This window comes from Montipora capricornis, chromosome 6 (assembly GCF_036669925.1).
Source record: "Montipora capricornis isolate CH-2021 chromosome 6, ASM3666992v2, whole genome shotgun sequence".
Classification (NCBI taxonomy): Eukaryota; Metazoa; Cnidaria; class Anthozoa; order Scleractinia; family Acroporidae; genus Montipora; species Montipora capricornis.
In genome coordinates, this window is record NC_090888.1 from 34,578,681 (window position 1) to 34,588,791 (window position 10,111).

Sequence of the window (10,111 nt, forward strand, 5' to 3'; positions counted from 1 at the left end):
ACCGTTGATTAACCAACAAAGAACAAGATGTAAATTCGGATGCAAACAAACTCGAGAAAAAAGCTGTTAGCTAGCGGGGAGTGAATCAATTTGATCAAGAGTTATTGATGGCTTTAATTTAAGGTGTGCAAGTAGTTTTGAATATACGTTCATTTCACCGCAACGTGGTAACTCCAGTCATTTGAATTTTCACCTGCCATCATTCGACACATTGAAGACTTCATAAATTATTTCAATGCAAGATTTGTTGTAAGTGACAAACAACGCCTGTATTTGATTGGATGTTGTAGAATGAGACTAGGGAGCAGTTTGTATAAGAACTAATACATGCTATGTGTCTCGTCATATCATCTCTGAGCCAATAACTGCTGATTCTCCGTCAAGCTTCATTCAGCCATTTGAGAGGAGGACTTACCCCGCTCAGGTGAGAGGTTATCCCAGTAAAACTCTCTCATGCTTTCAACAGTAAGCATTACATTTGTTACTAATATAACAAATACAGTTGCTTTTGTATGATGCACCAAGAGCGTTGAAGGACAGAACTACTTCTTTGTTATTCTGATTCCATCTTATTTACCTATTCTTAACAATCTTCTGCTATAACTGAAATGGTATGAACTGGAAAATATCAAATATTTCCACTACAGTCTTTGCATGCTCAAGTTCCCAAAAAATTCTAAATCTGGTCGCTAAACCGTTTCGCTATGCAAAGGACGGCAATTACCCTGGACTCAGAGGTGAAGACGAATCGCAAAACGGCCAGAAGACAAAAACCAGAGGTTTCGGAACAAAAACCAACAATGAGCCCTACTACATTTTATTTATCGTTCAGGTTATTGCTTTGTGTAGTCGCCTCTGCCGTCGTTAACGTTATGTCTTGAACTCTTTCATACAAAGTTAAAAAAATACAAGATTGTGTTTTTTATTTTTTATTTCCTTTTTTTAACATTAGCTTCACTTTAATCAGGGGCACCCAACGATAATATAGTTCAAAACCACTTAAGCATAACATTGTTCAACGTATTTTAGTATTTCATTTACAACATTTCATTCAGCAACCGTTTGATTTTGTTGAACACCAAGAGAAAATGAAGGAGATGGGGGGGGGGGGGGAGGGGGGAGGGGGGAGGGGAAGTGTAGAGGCGTTAGCCGAGATATTTGAATTTCACACAAAAATTTAATTTTAGATCGGAAGTCTGTTTCCCCAAGACGTCTGTACGTCTGTGACTATTAAGCATGACGTCATATGAATTATTCTGGCATTGTGTAATGGCTTTCGGAGTCATCTTCTTCATCCAACAAGCCATTAGATTTACAAGAAATCGTGGAATCCGAATCCCACTCCGGGCTTTGGGGCAAGATGCACCAATTTCCTTACTTCTGGAAGTCGTTTTCGTGAAAAAACCGTAATTCCACCGGGAACGCCATTTTGAATTCTTCTGACTTTGTGGACGTCTCAAAAAACAGACTTCCGTTTTCGTGACATCTTAATAACTTAACTGAAATTAACAAATCCCAAGAGCTTCACTGGGTGACTCTCTTTCTGTTTCTTTCATTTTCTCTTGTGAACAGTGCTCTCCCCTTTCCACGGTGTTGAAACGTGCTGAATCAAAGTTGAATCGATGTTAAAGGATTTTAATTAAAAGCATTTAAGCTTTGCTTTAACAACCATTCAACATTTCTTTTGTTATCACGAATGTATCATGAAGTTGAGGCCGCACTAATCGGTCTCTCAATGACGTATCCGTGTCTGTATCCACAGTAAGAACCGCGGCTGCAGCCTGGGACTGAATACAAGGTCTCAGTTGTTCAAAAGGTGGATAACGCTATCCACCGGATAAATCACTATCCAGCGGATAAACACTAGCAAAACCAATTGAGTTATCCAGTGGATAGTGATTTATTCAGTGGATAGCGCTATCCACCCTTCGAACAACTGGGGCCAGGCATATAGTGGAGCTTTGTTGAATAAATTAAAATCGTTAGCCGACCCCAGCAGTCACGACATCGTTCAACATCGTTCAACAAAATCGAACGCATGTTGAAGCAAATGTTCAAGCCGTTAACCCGGGCGCGCCTTAAGTACCCGAGAGCCAAAAATGGTCATTAATTTTCCACGCGTTTCGTTTCCCTTAGTCGATCTGCCATTTTCAGTTTTCTTTATTCTCGACAGGACATCCGTAAAGTCATCATTTAGAATGCTTAAAGTTTATCAGAAGCAAGAATCTCCCTAATACATTTTATCTCGTTTCTTTGTTTCAGAGAAAGAAACGGACTTGCTGCTTACCATAACAATCCTGCTGGCTGTGACCTTGGGGCTGATCGTTGTCTCTCTTTTCCTCGTAGCTCTGGGTCTTGCTTACTTTAAAAGCTTGTAAGTTGGTAAAGAATTGCTAATGTATGGCTTATTGACATCCCCTCGTCGCGTTAGGAGTACTATTCAGCATCTACCCGGAAAGCCCACCATCAAGGCCTGCTTGATTTGCAGCCATTCTACTCAGGTTCCAGGCTCGAGCAACCTCTTTGAACAAAAATGACCAAAAACTATAACTCTATTGAGCCTTTATTTTGTTTATGAACTTCAATTGAGGTTGTTTTTTCGATAACACAGACACGAAGAGATGATAAAGGTCAAACTTCCTCGAGCATTTACTGGATGCACCGCAGCATTTCATAATCTTTAGAGTTCCATACACGAAAGTGTTATGATATCATTGGGTTTAGGGCGGTCACATACTCACCATTTCAGCAAATCCTGCGCGATCGTGGAATATCCCATGAGAGTTACCAAAAAAACTAAATAAATTTGTCGGGCTAAATTCGATTAATGTGAAATAATACCCTGCGAAAGTCGTCTGCCTATCAGATAACACGTACTGTAAACTGGCAAAAAATCGAAACTGGCTGGAACGACAGACTCATATTCTGGAATGATCAGTCATTCATAAATAATTTATCTTTTTATTTTGTATTTGCAGAATGCAACGGGTAGCAGTTGCTAAGTAAAGACCAAAGAGAAAAGATGGCAACTAAATTGTTTTGTAATGAGACTATTTTCTGGTCATCATACACCTATTTAAGATAGAGAAATCTACATAGCCAGATTGCGATCAACACTTATGATCAGCGCTGATAACAAACTGCAATGTAAAGGGCATTTCTTTGGGTAAATTATGATCCTTTAGACGAGGGTCAACTTAGCAGGCTATCTTTGGAGTAGTATATGGAATAGCGGTTCTGCGGTGGGTGAAGCTGTGGAACCGTAGACTCCACCGTCCAGGCCCCAATCCTAATCCTAACCCTAATCCTAATCCCAATTAAAGAACCCCAGCTAAACCTTAACCTCTTTCAAGTTTTCGTCTCTTTTCTGACTTGATGTTACTGCTATAGAGTGGTCAAAAACACAATAACGCTATTGTTTTGTTTTTTTTTTATAGTCAATAACTTGAACGAGACCGATACAATTGATTGCGCACATGCTAAGAGTCCTTTAGTTATTGTTTTCAATGAGAATATTTAACAACCTGTACAGGATCGTCACAATTGATTGCACATGTACAAACTGCACAATGAGCTAGGCCCACACGCCTGAACATACCCAATTGAGTAGGTCCCTGTAGGGGGAGCAACCGGCAACGACAGAGTTGCTCGAAGTTGGTCGGAATTGTTCGGATTTGCTCCGTCGGCGAAACTCTGTTTCCAGTTGCACCCCCTACAGGGCTCTTCTCAGATTTGCTTGGAGCTGCTCGGAGTTGGTCGGAGTTGCTCGGAGCAACTCTGTAGTTGCCAGTTGCTTCCCCTTCAGGGTTCTGTTCAGATTTGCTCGGAGCTTCTCGGAGCAAAAGTTCCTAACCAATCACACTTAAAATGTACTAACGGGACTGTTTACAAAGTCAAAACATCCAACATCCATCCATACTGTAAAACCTGGACAATGTGTCGAAAAACTCTCGTGTACTATTGAGATGCGCAAACTGATAACTCCTTCACCTGCATAAAAAACCATTTACATAACTCCTTATAGGTATAATGGAAAACAAGAAAGAGCCAAACCAAAGGAAACACAATCAGTTCACAAAACAGCAAATCATGACTCGCTTCGCATCACCGCTCGAGGAACGATATGCATTTTTTTGCATGCCAGCTGCAGGATTAATCTTGTTCACAATAACAGGTCAATTTACTCTTTTTTAAACATTATTTGTATTTCGAATGTTCACTTCTATCGAGCAGTGCTTAATGCTTTTTTCATAGATCATTTCACTGTTACGAATATGAATTGTGTCGTTCCTTTGTTTAAAGAGAACTACTTTTCGCAAATATCACATTGTCACTGTGATAAGCGTTCTCAAAACTTGTTGTCATTGTGGCGTCAATTAGACATGTTCAGGAGTAGATACAGCTCATTGTGCTGTTTGTATACATGTATGTGCAATCAATCGTGACCATCCTGTTCAGCTTATTAAATATTCTCATAGAAAACATGTGCGCAATAAAGTGTATCGTTCTCGTTCAAGTTATTGAATATTCAAAAACAATAGTGTTATTGTGTTTTTGACCACCAAATGGGAGTACATGTAACATCAAGTGAGAAAAGAGGCAAAAACTGAAAATATAGCTTTTAAACCCGTTTGGATGAGGTTGAGGTTAAGGTTTAGTTGGGATTAGGCGGTTAAGGTTGGGGCTTGGGCTTTGGGGCATCACGGCTCCATAGCTCCACAGCTGCACCTGCCACCGAACAGCGATTCCATATACTACTCTTTGGTTTCTTTAAAACCTGTGGGTCTGTACAAATTTCAAAAGCCACTCTATGTGAGCAAATTATTAGATTGTGAGCGGATAAATGAACCGTTGTTACAGAGCTGTGAAATAAGTAAGAGTCTAAGAATAACCACCAAAACGAAGGCTACGTTCATAGGTCCTGTTAATTGAACTCAAGGAAGCAAAAAGGCTCAAGTAAAAAATCTGATTCTTGATATGAGGCAGATTTATTCAGGAGAGAAACGAACAAAATACAAGGAAAAATGCCACCGAGTTGGGAAGTGATATTCACCGCTCGTTGTGCTGGCGACTATTTTTTCACTCTAGTAAATGGAGCTTTGTTTGAAAGCTTTAGTCTTTTTCACTGGAGCATGTTTTATTTTCATCATGCATGACAAATAACCAAATAGCGTAGACTTAACTTTCTCTGACGCGGCATTGTTCTGAACTTATAAATTGTTCCTGAAGCCCGTCACAGTGAAAATTTGCTAACTTTAATGGAGCCTACAACAAGAGCACAGCTCAAATAGTAAAATATGTTTCACGGGTTTTTTTGTAACGATGGGTTAAAATATTACTTTATTTGGAAAATAATTATATGCGCCATCGATGTTGTTAGCCCTCTCTGTAAAGTCAGTGACATCTTAAGTTGTCGGTCATGGCACAAGCTGGTAATTTGTTTGAAATAAACGAAAAGCTTTAGTCTTTTTCATTGGAGTATGTTTTTTCGTCATTATGCATGACAACTAACCAAATAGCGTAGACGTAACTTTCTCTGACGCGGTTTTGAACTTATAGATTGTTCTAAGCCCGTGAAAATCTCGACAAGCATGTCAATTGAACAAATTGCAGAGAAACCTCTGCACAAGCAACTCACGATGGAAAAAAAGTGTTGTTTAGCGCCGGAATCAATCCAGTTTCTCCCTGTCACGAAGTCGGGTTTCATATCCACTAAATATGACAAGTACAAAAGGAAACGATGCTAATGACAGCATATTATACTCCCACCAGCTGCTAATATGCCAGTAGCGGAAACACAAGAAACAACATAAAGATCCGTCAGCGGAAATATCGTAAGCGACTCCTTATTGCTTCCGTCACTTTCAGTGGAAGTGTTAACAGAATAAAGAATGAACGAAAGTAGCACTGTGGAAATATGATTCCTTTATGGTCTTAAGAAGTTATTCTTCTGCTCTTGTAAGATAAAGGGTGAGCTAAACTGCATATATAAATGGCTTGTGTTGTAATATGCCTCGTTCTTCAAACGATGCCGCTACAGGAACCCCCCAGTGGCCGGGTATTCTGCAGTTACTTCAAAGGGTGTTTCTAAAGTACCTGTCATGACACTTATTTACATCATTCTGGGAGCCACATTTGCCATATTTCACCAATGAATTTAATTCTTTTAATTACTGTTCATTGGATTGCCAACTCGAGAACAACACAGTCACACACTGTTAGGAAGTCTGCCTCTAGGAAGAATCGATTTTCAGGAAGTGAGACTGAGTCAACAGGGCACGAACCATAATAGATCCTCTATATCACATACACTGTGTTTCTGTTTTACCAATAAAAGATATCCTCGGCCGTTCCGAAGGGTAAAGACAAAACTTAGTACTCAACGTGAGAATGGTCTCTAAAAAAAGAAGTCATTATCACTCTAATTTCTTTGGATAATTCTAAACAATACTGTATTGACTAAAACTTTCTTGCCAGTGACAATGAGGTGCTCAAGAAAATCTAAGTTGTCCCTGTGCGGATCAGCGCCGACTCTATGAGCGTTTGATTTCTCCTGTTCTAGATTAGAGGTTGTCCATTAACTAAAAGAGACTTGTTCGGGCATTTACTGTGTGTGTTCTTCCAAGACTGAATGATTTTTATTTTTGTTTCTAACGGAAACTACAGTTTCTGTTTCTTTCGAATCATAGCTAATGAAAACACGTTAAAAAAATGTTTTAGCCAAAACATGCGTCAAACAAAAAGGAGAGGAAACGTTAGAATGCAGCAGCAATGTTCAAACAATTTGTCACATACGAGTCACAACAGGTGCTTCCTTAAGAAACTTCATTTTTTTCAGTTACCTGATTCGATGGCCAGGGCCAGAATTAGCATTATAAAATACTCTGTTCCTTGCTTAGCATCACGATGATGCCTCTCAAGTTGTTAAATCATTAGCCCTACACAATCGGTTCAAAATCGTACCAATTGCTTCGGAGTTGTGGCCTATTGTAAATGACTTGATCTTGCGAAACGATAAATTCTGGGTTCTCCTGTTGCCAATTCATCATATTTGAAATTCACTCTTTTGAAACCTCAAGTGAATATTTTATGAGAGCTTTTTAAATAGGTTATCAAATCATAGCTGAATTTCTTTGATCGGCTCGGGTATTTTCTCCTAATTTGACATCTTTCTGTTTATGGCAGCTAATCTACTGTTTCCTTTAAAACGTTTTCATAGGGGCTATACTAAGCAAAATCTCATTCACTTGCTTTTTTATCAAACGATCAACCCGGCTTTGTTTAAAGTTTGACCCAGTCTTTAGTGGGAGCTGTTTTTATTATTCATTAGAGGGTTTTATTGAATACAAGCACATTATTTTTTAGCTGGTTTGCTATGACCTAAATAAGTCGTTGATCAATTTTTTTTAATAAGAATCGGGTTTAACACATTGTTCAGCAGGCGACGTTTGAGAGATGGCAGATATATTGGTGATATCGATGTTGAGGGGACCAGATTTGTTCCCTCCGTTTCTTTCCAAAATAACATCGTTTGTCGACGAAAGAACTTAAGCTGGCGTTAATGCCTGGGTGTCCTTATCTTATACTTAGACAAGCTACGCAATTTTCCCACTCGCCGCTTTCTTAATTCCTTCATATCGCCTCAATGATTTTATTTGAAGACTGTCAGCTGGAATACAAATCGATAAATATTGATAATGATATATTTGCTTCCAAACAGCTTTAAAGTCCTGACAATGAGATGAAATGACCGTTGATTAACCAACAAAGAACAAGATGTAAATTCGGATGCAAACAAACTCGAGAAAAAAGCTGTTAGCTAGCGGGGAGTGAATCAATTTGATCAAGAGTTATTGATGGCTTTAATTTAAGGTGTGCAAGTAGTTTTGAATATACGTTCATTTCACCGCAACGTGGTAACTCCAGTCATTTGAATTTTCACCTGCCATCATTCGACACATTGAAGACTTCATAAATTATTTCAATGCAAGATTTGTTGTAAGTGACAAACAACGCCTGTATTTGATTGGATGTTGTAGAATGAGACTAGGGAGCAGTTTGTATAAGAACTAATACATGCTATGTGTCTCGTCATATCATCTCTGAGCCAATAACTGCTGATTCTCCGTCAAGCTTCATTCAGCCATTTGAGAGGAGGACTTACCCCGCTCAGGTGAGAGGTTATCCCAGTAAAACTCTCTCATGCTTTCAACAGTAAGCATTACATTTGTTACTAATATAACAAATACAGTTGCTTTTGTATGATGCACCAAGAGCGTTGAAGGACAGAACTACTTCTTTGTTATTCTGATTCCATCTTATTTACCTATTCTTAACAATCTTCTGCTATAACTGAAATGGTATGAACTGGAAAATATCAAATATTTCCACTACAGTCTTTGCATGCTCAAGTTCCCAAAAAATTCTAAATCTGGTCGCTAAACCGTTTCGCTATGCAAAGGACGGCAATTACCCTGGACTCAGAGGTGAAGACGAATCGCAAAACGGCCAGAAGACAAAAACCAGAGGTTTCGGAACAAAAACCAACAATGAGCCCTACTACATTTTATTTATCGTTCAGGTTATTGCTTTGTGTAGTCGCCTCTGCCGTCGTTAACGTTATGTCTTGAACTCTTTCATACAAAGTTAAAAAAATACAAGATTGTGTTTTTTATTTTTTATTTCCTTTTTTTAACATTAGCTTCACTTTAATCAGGGGCACCCAACGATAATATAGTTCAAAACCACTTAAGCATAACATTGTTCAACGTATTTTAGTATTTAAACGGTAGATTGGGCCTATTTTTATCCCCTAAAAATTTTTCATCTGTTCGGATTTCCTAGCTGAAAGTCTAGTGATACGAAAATTACAGGGATCAAAACTTTCCTTTTCGAAAATTTCAGCCAGAAAAAAGGCTCCCGAAAATTCTACGTGACCTTTTTAAGGTAAAAATCCGTTAAAAATGAGCAATTATACCATGTTTTAGATGTTCTAAAATCGTAGGACAGGCAGGCAAGCAAGAAAATTTACAACAAAATGTTCCGAAAATTCTAGATTTCAAATCGTCTTCCGAACAGATATTGTCCAAAATTTGACGTTGGGTGCCCCTGTTTAATTTTAAAATATACATCCGAGCTTTATATCGAAACTACGCTAACTACCTATGCTGAACACAGAACATCCAAACTACGTACACTATACACATCCAAGCTATACGCACTATGCATACTTCAACATATTATAACACTACAATATTAGTTTAAGTTGGGAGTTGGAGGTGATAGCTCATGCTCCATTATGGATACGACTATATGCGGTTATGCGGCAAGACAGACTATTATTTTTTATCTTACTTTTTTGCTCCATCGTCTTCCATAACAATTTATATCCTGTTAACATTGATTTGCTTTTCCTGGCTGTTGATCTAAAAGCTTCCAGGTTTTATTTCACAACTCACACTGTCAATTTTTCTCTTCCGTGCCGATCTCAAAGTCATCCAAAGGGATGTGTTAATTATCCTATGGAAGGCTTTAATGACAGCCATAGAATGTATGATGAACTAAGATGACGTTACTGCTATCATTAATATGATGACCACTGGCCATCTGGCTATTTAATAAATTAATTTTCTGGTTGGTATATTTTTGTGTAAATGCGTTAGTAGGATTTCCATGGCTCTATCGATAATCCTTTTTATTCAAAAGAAACTCTGGTAAGTCTATTGACCTTAACGTAAAAAAAAGCTTCTGATTTCTAAAAAGATATGTCTGATTTAATGCATGTGTTTCCTGCTTTCGGAGTTCACCGATTCTGTGGAATCATTATTGCATAGCAATTAAAACTTACCTTGGGTGCCATAGGTTTTATTTTTCTTTCGCGAGACGGTAGCGAGCGGTTAAAAAGGAGAGGCGAAAAATAAGAACCCCTGGTCACGGCGGTTAAAAATCCCACTTCCACGCAATTTCGAACTAGTACGATATCTTGCCAAACCGGTGTCAATGTTGTTCCCACTTCAAATCCTTTGGGAATAGAAGGTTTTGATTTTGACATTTTCCATAATGCAGCAACCAATCAAAGCGACATGAAACCACAAACTAATTGCCGTTGGTT

General features: G+C 38.5%; 2 long non-coding RNA genes across 2 annotated transcripts in view; both read left to right on the plus strand.

Annotated features, from left to right (window-relative positions):
* Positions 1 to 233: 233 nt before the first annotated feature.
* On the plus strand, positions 234 to 5,473 carry LOC138050466 (uncharacterized). The gene is made up of 3 exons (XR_011132620.1): positions 234 to 424; positions 2,263 to 2,374; positions 2,979 to 5,473. It is a non-coding gene; the product is annotated as an uncharacterized lncRNA (long non-coding RNA).
* Positions 5,474 to 8,046: 2,573 nt separating this feature from the next.
* LOC138050467 (uncharacterized) overlaps positions 8,047 to 10,111 on the plus strand; it is a 12,970-nt gene continuing 10,905 nt past the window's right edge. Inside the window, exon 1 of the long non-coding RNA XR_011132621.1 lies at positions 8,047 to 8,173. This is a non-coding gene — a long non-coding RNA (uncharacterized lncRNA). The remainder of the gene's footprint in view (positions 8,174 to 10,111) is intronic.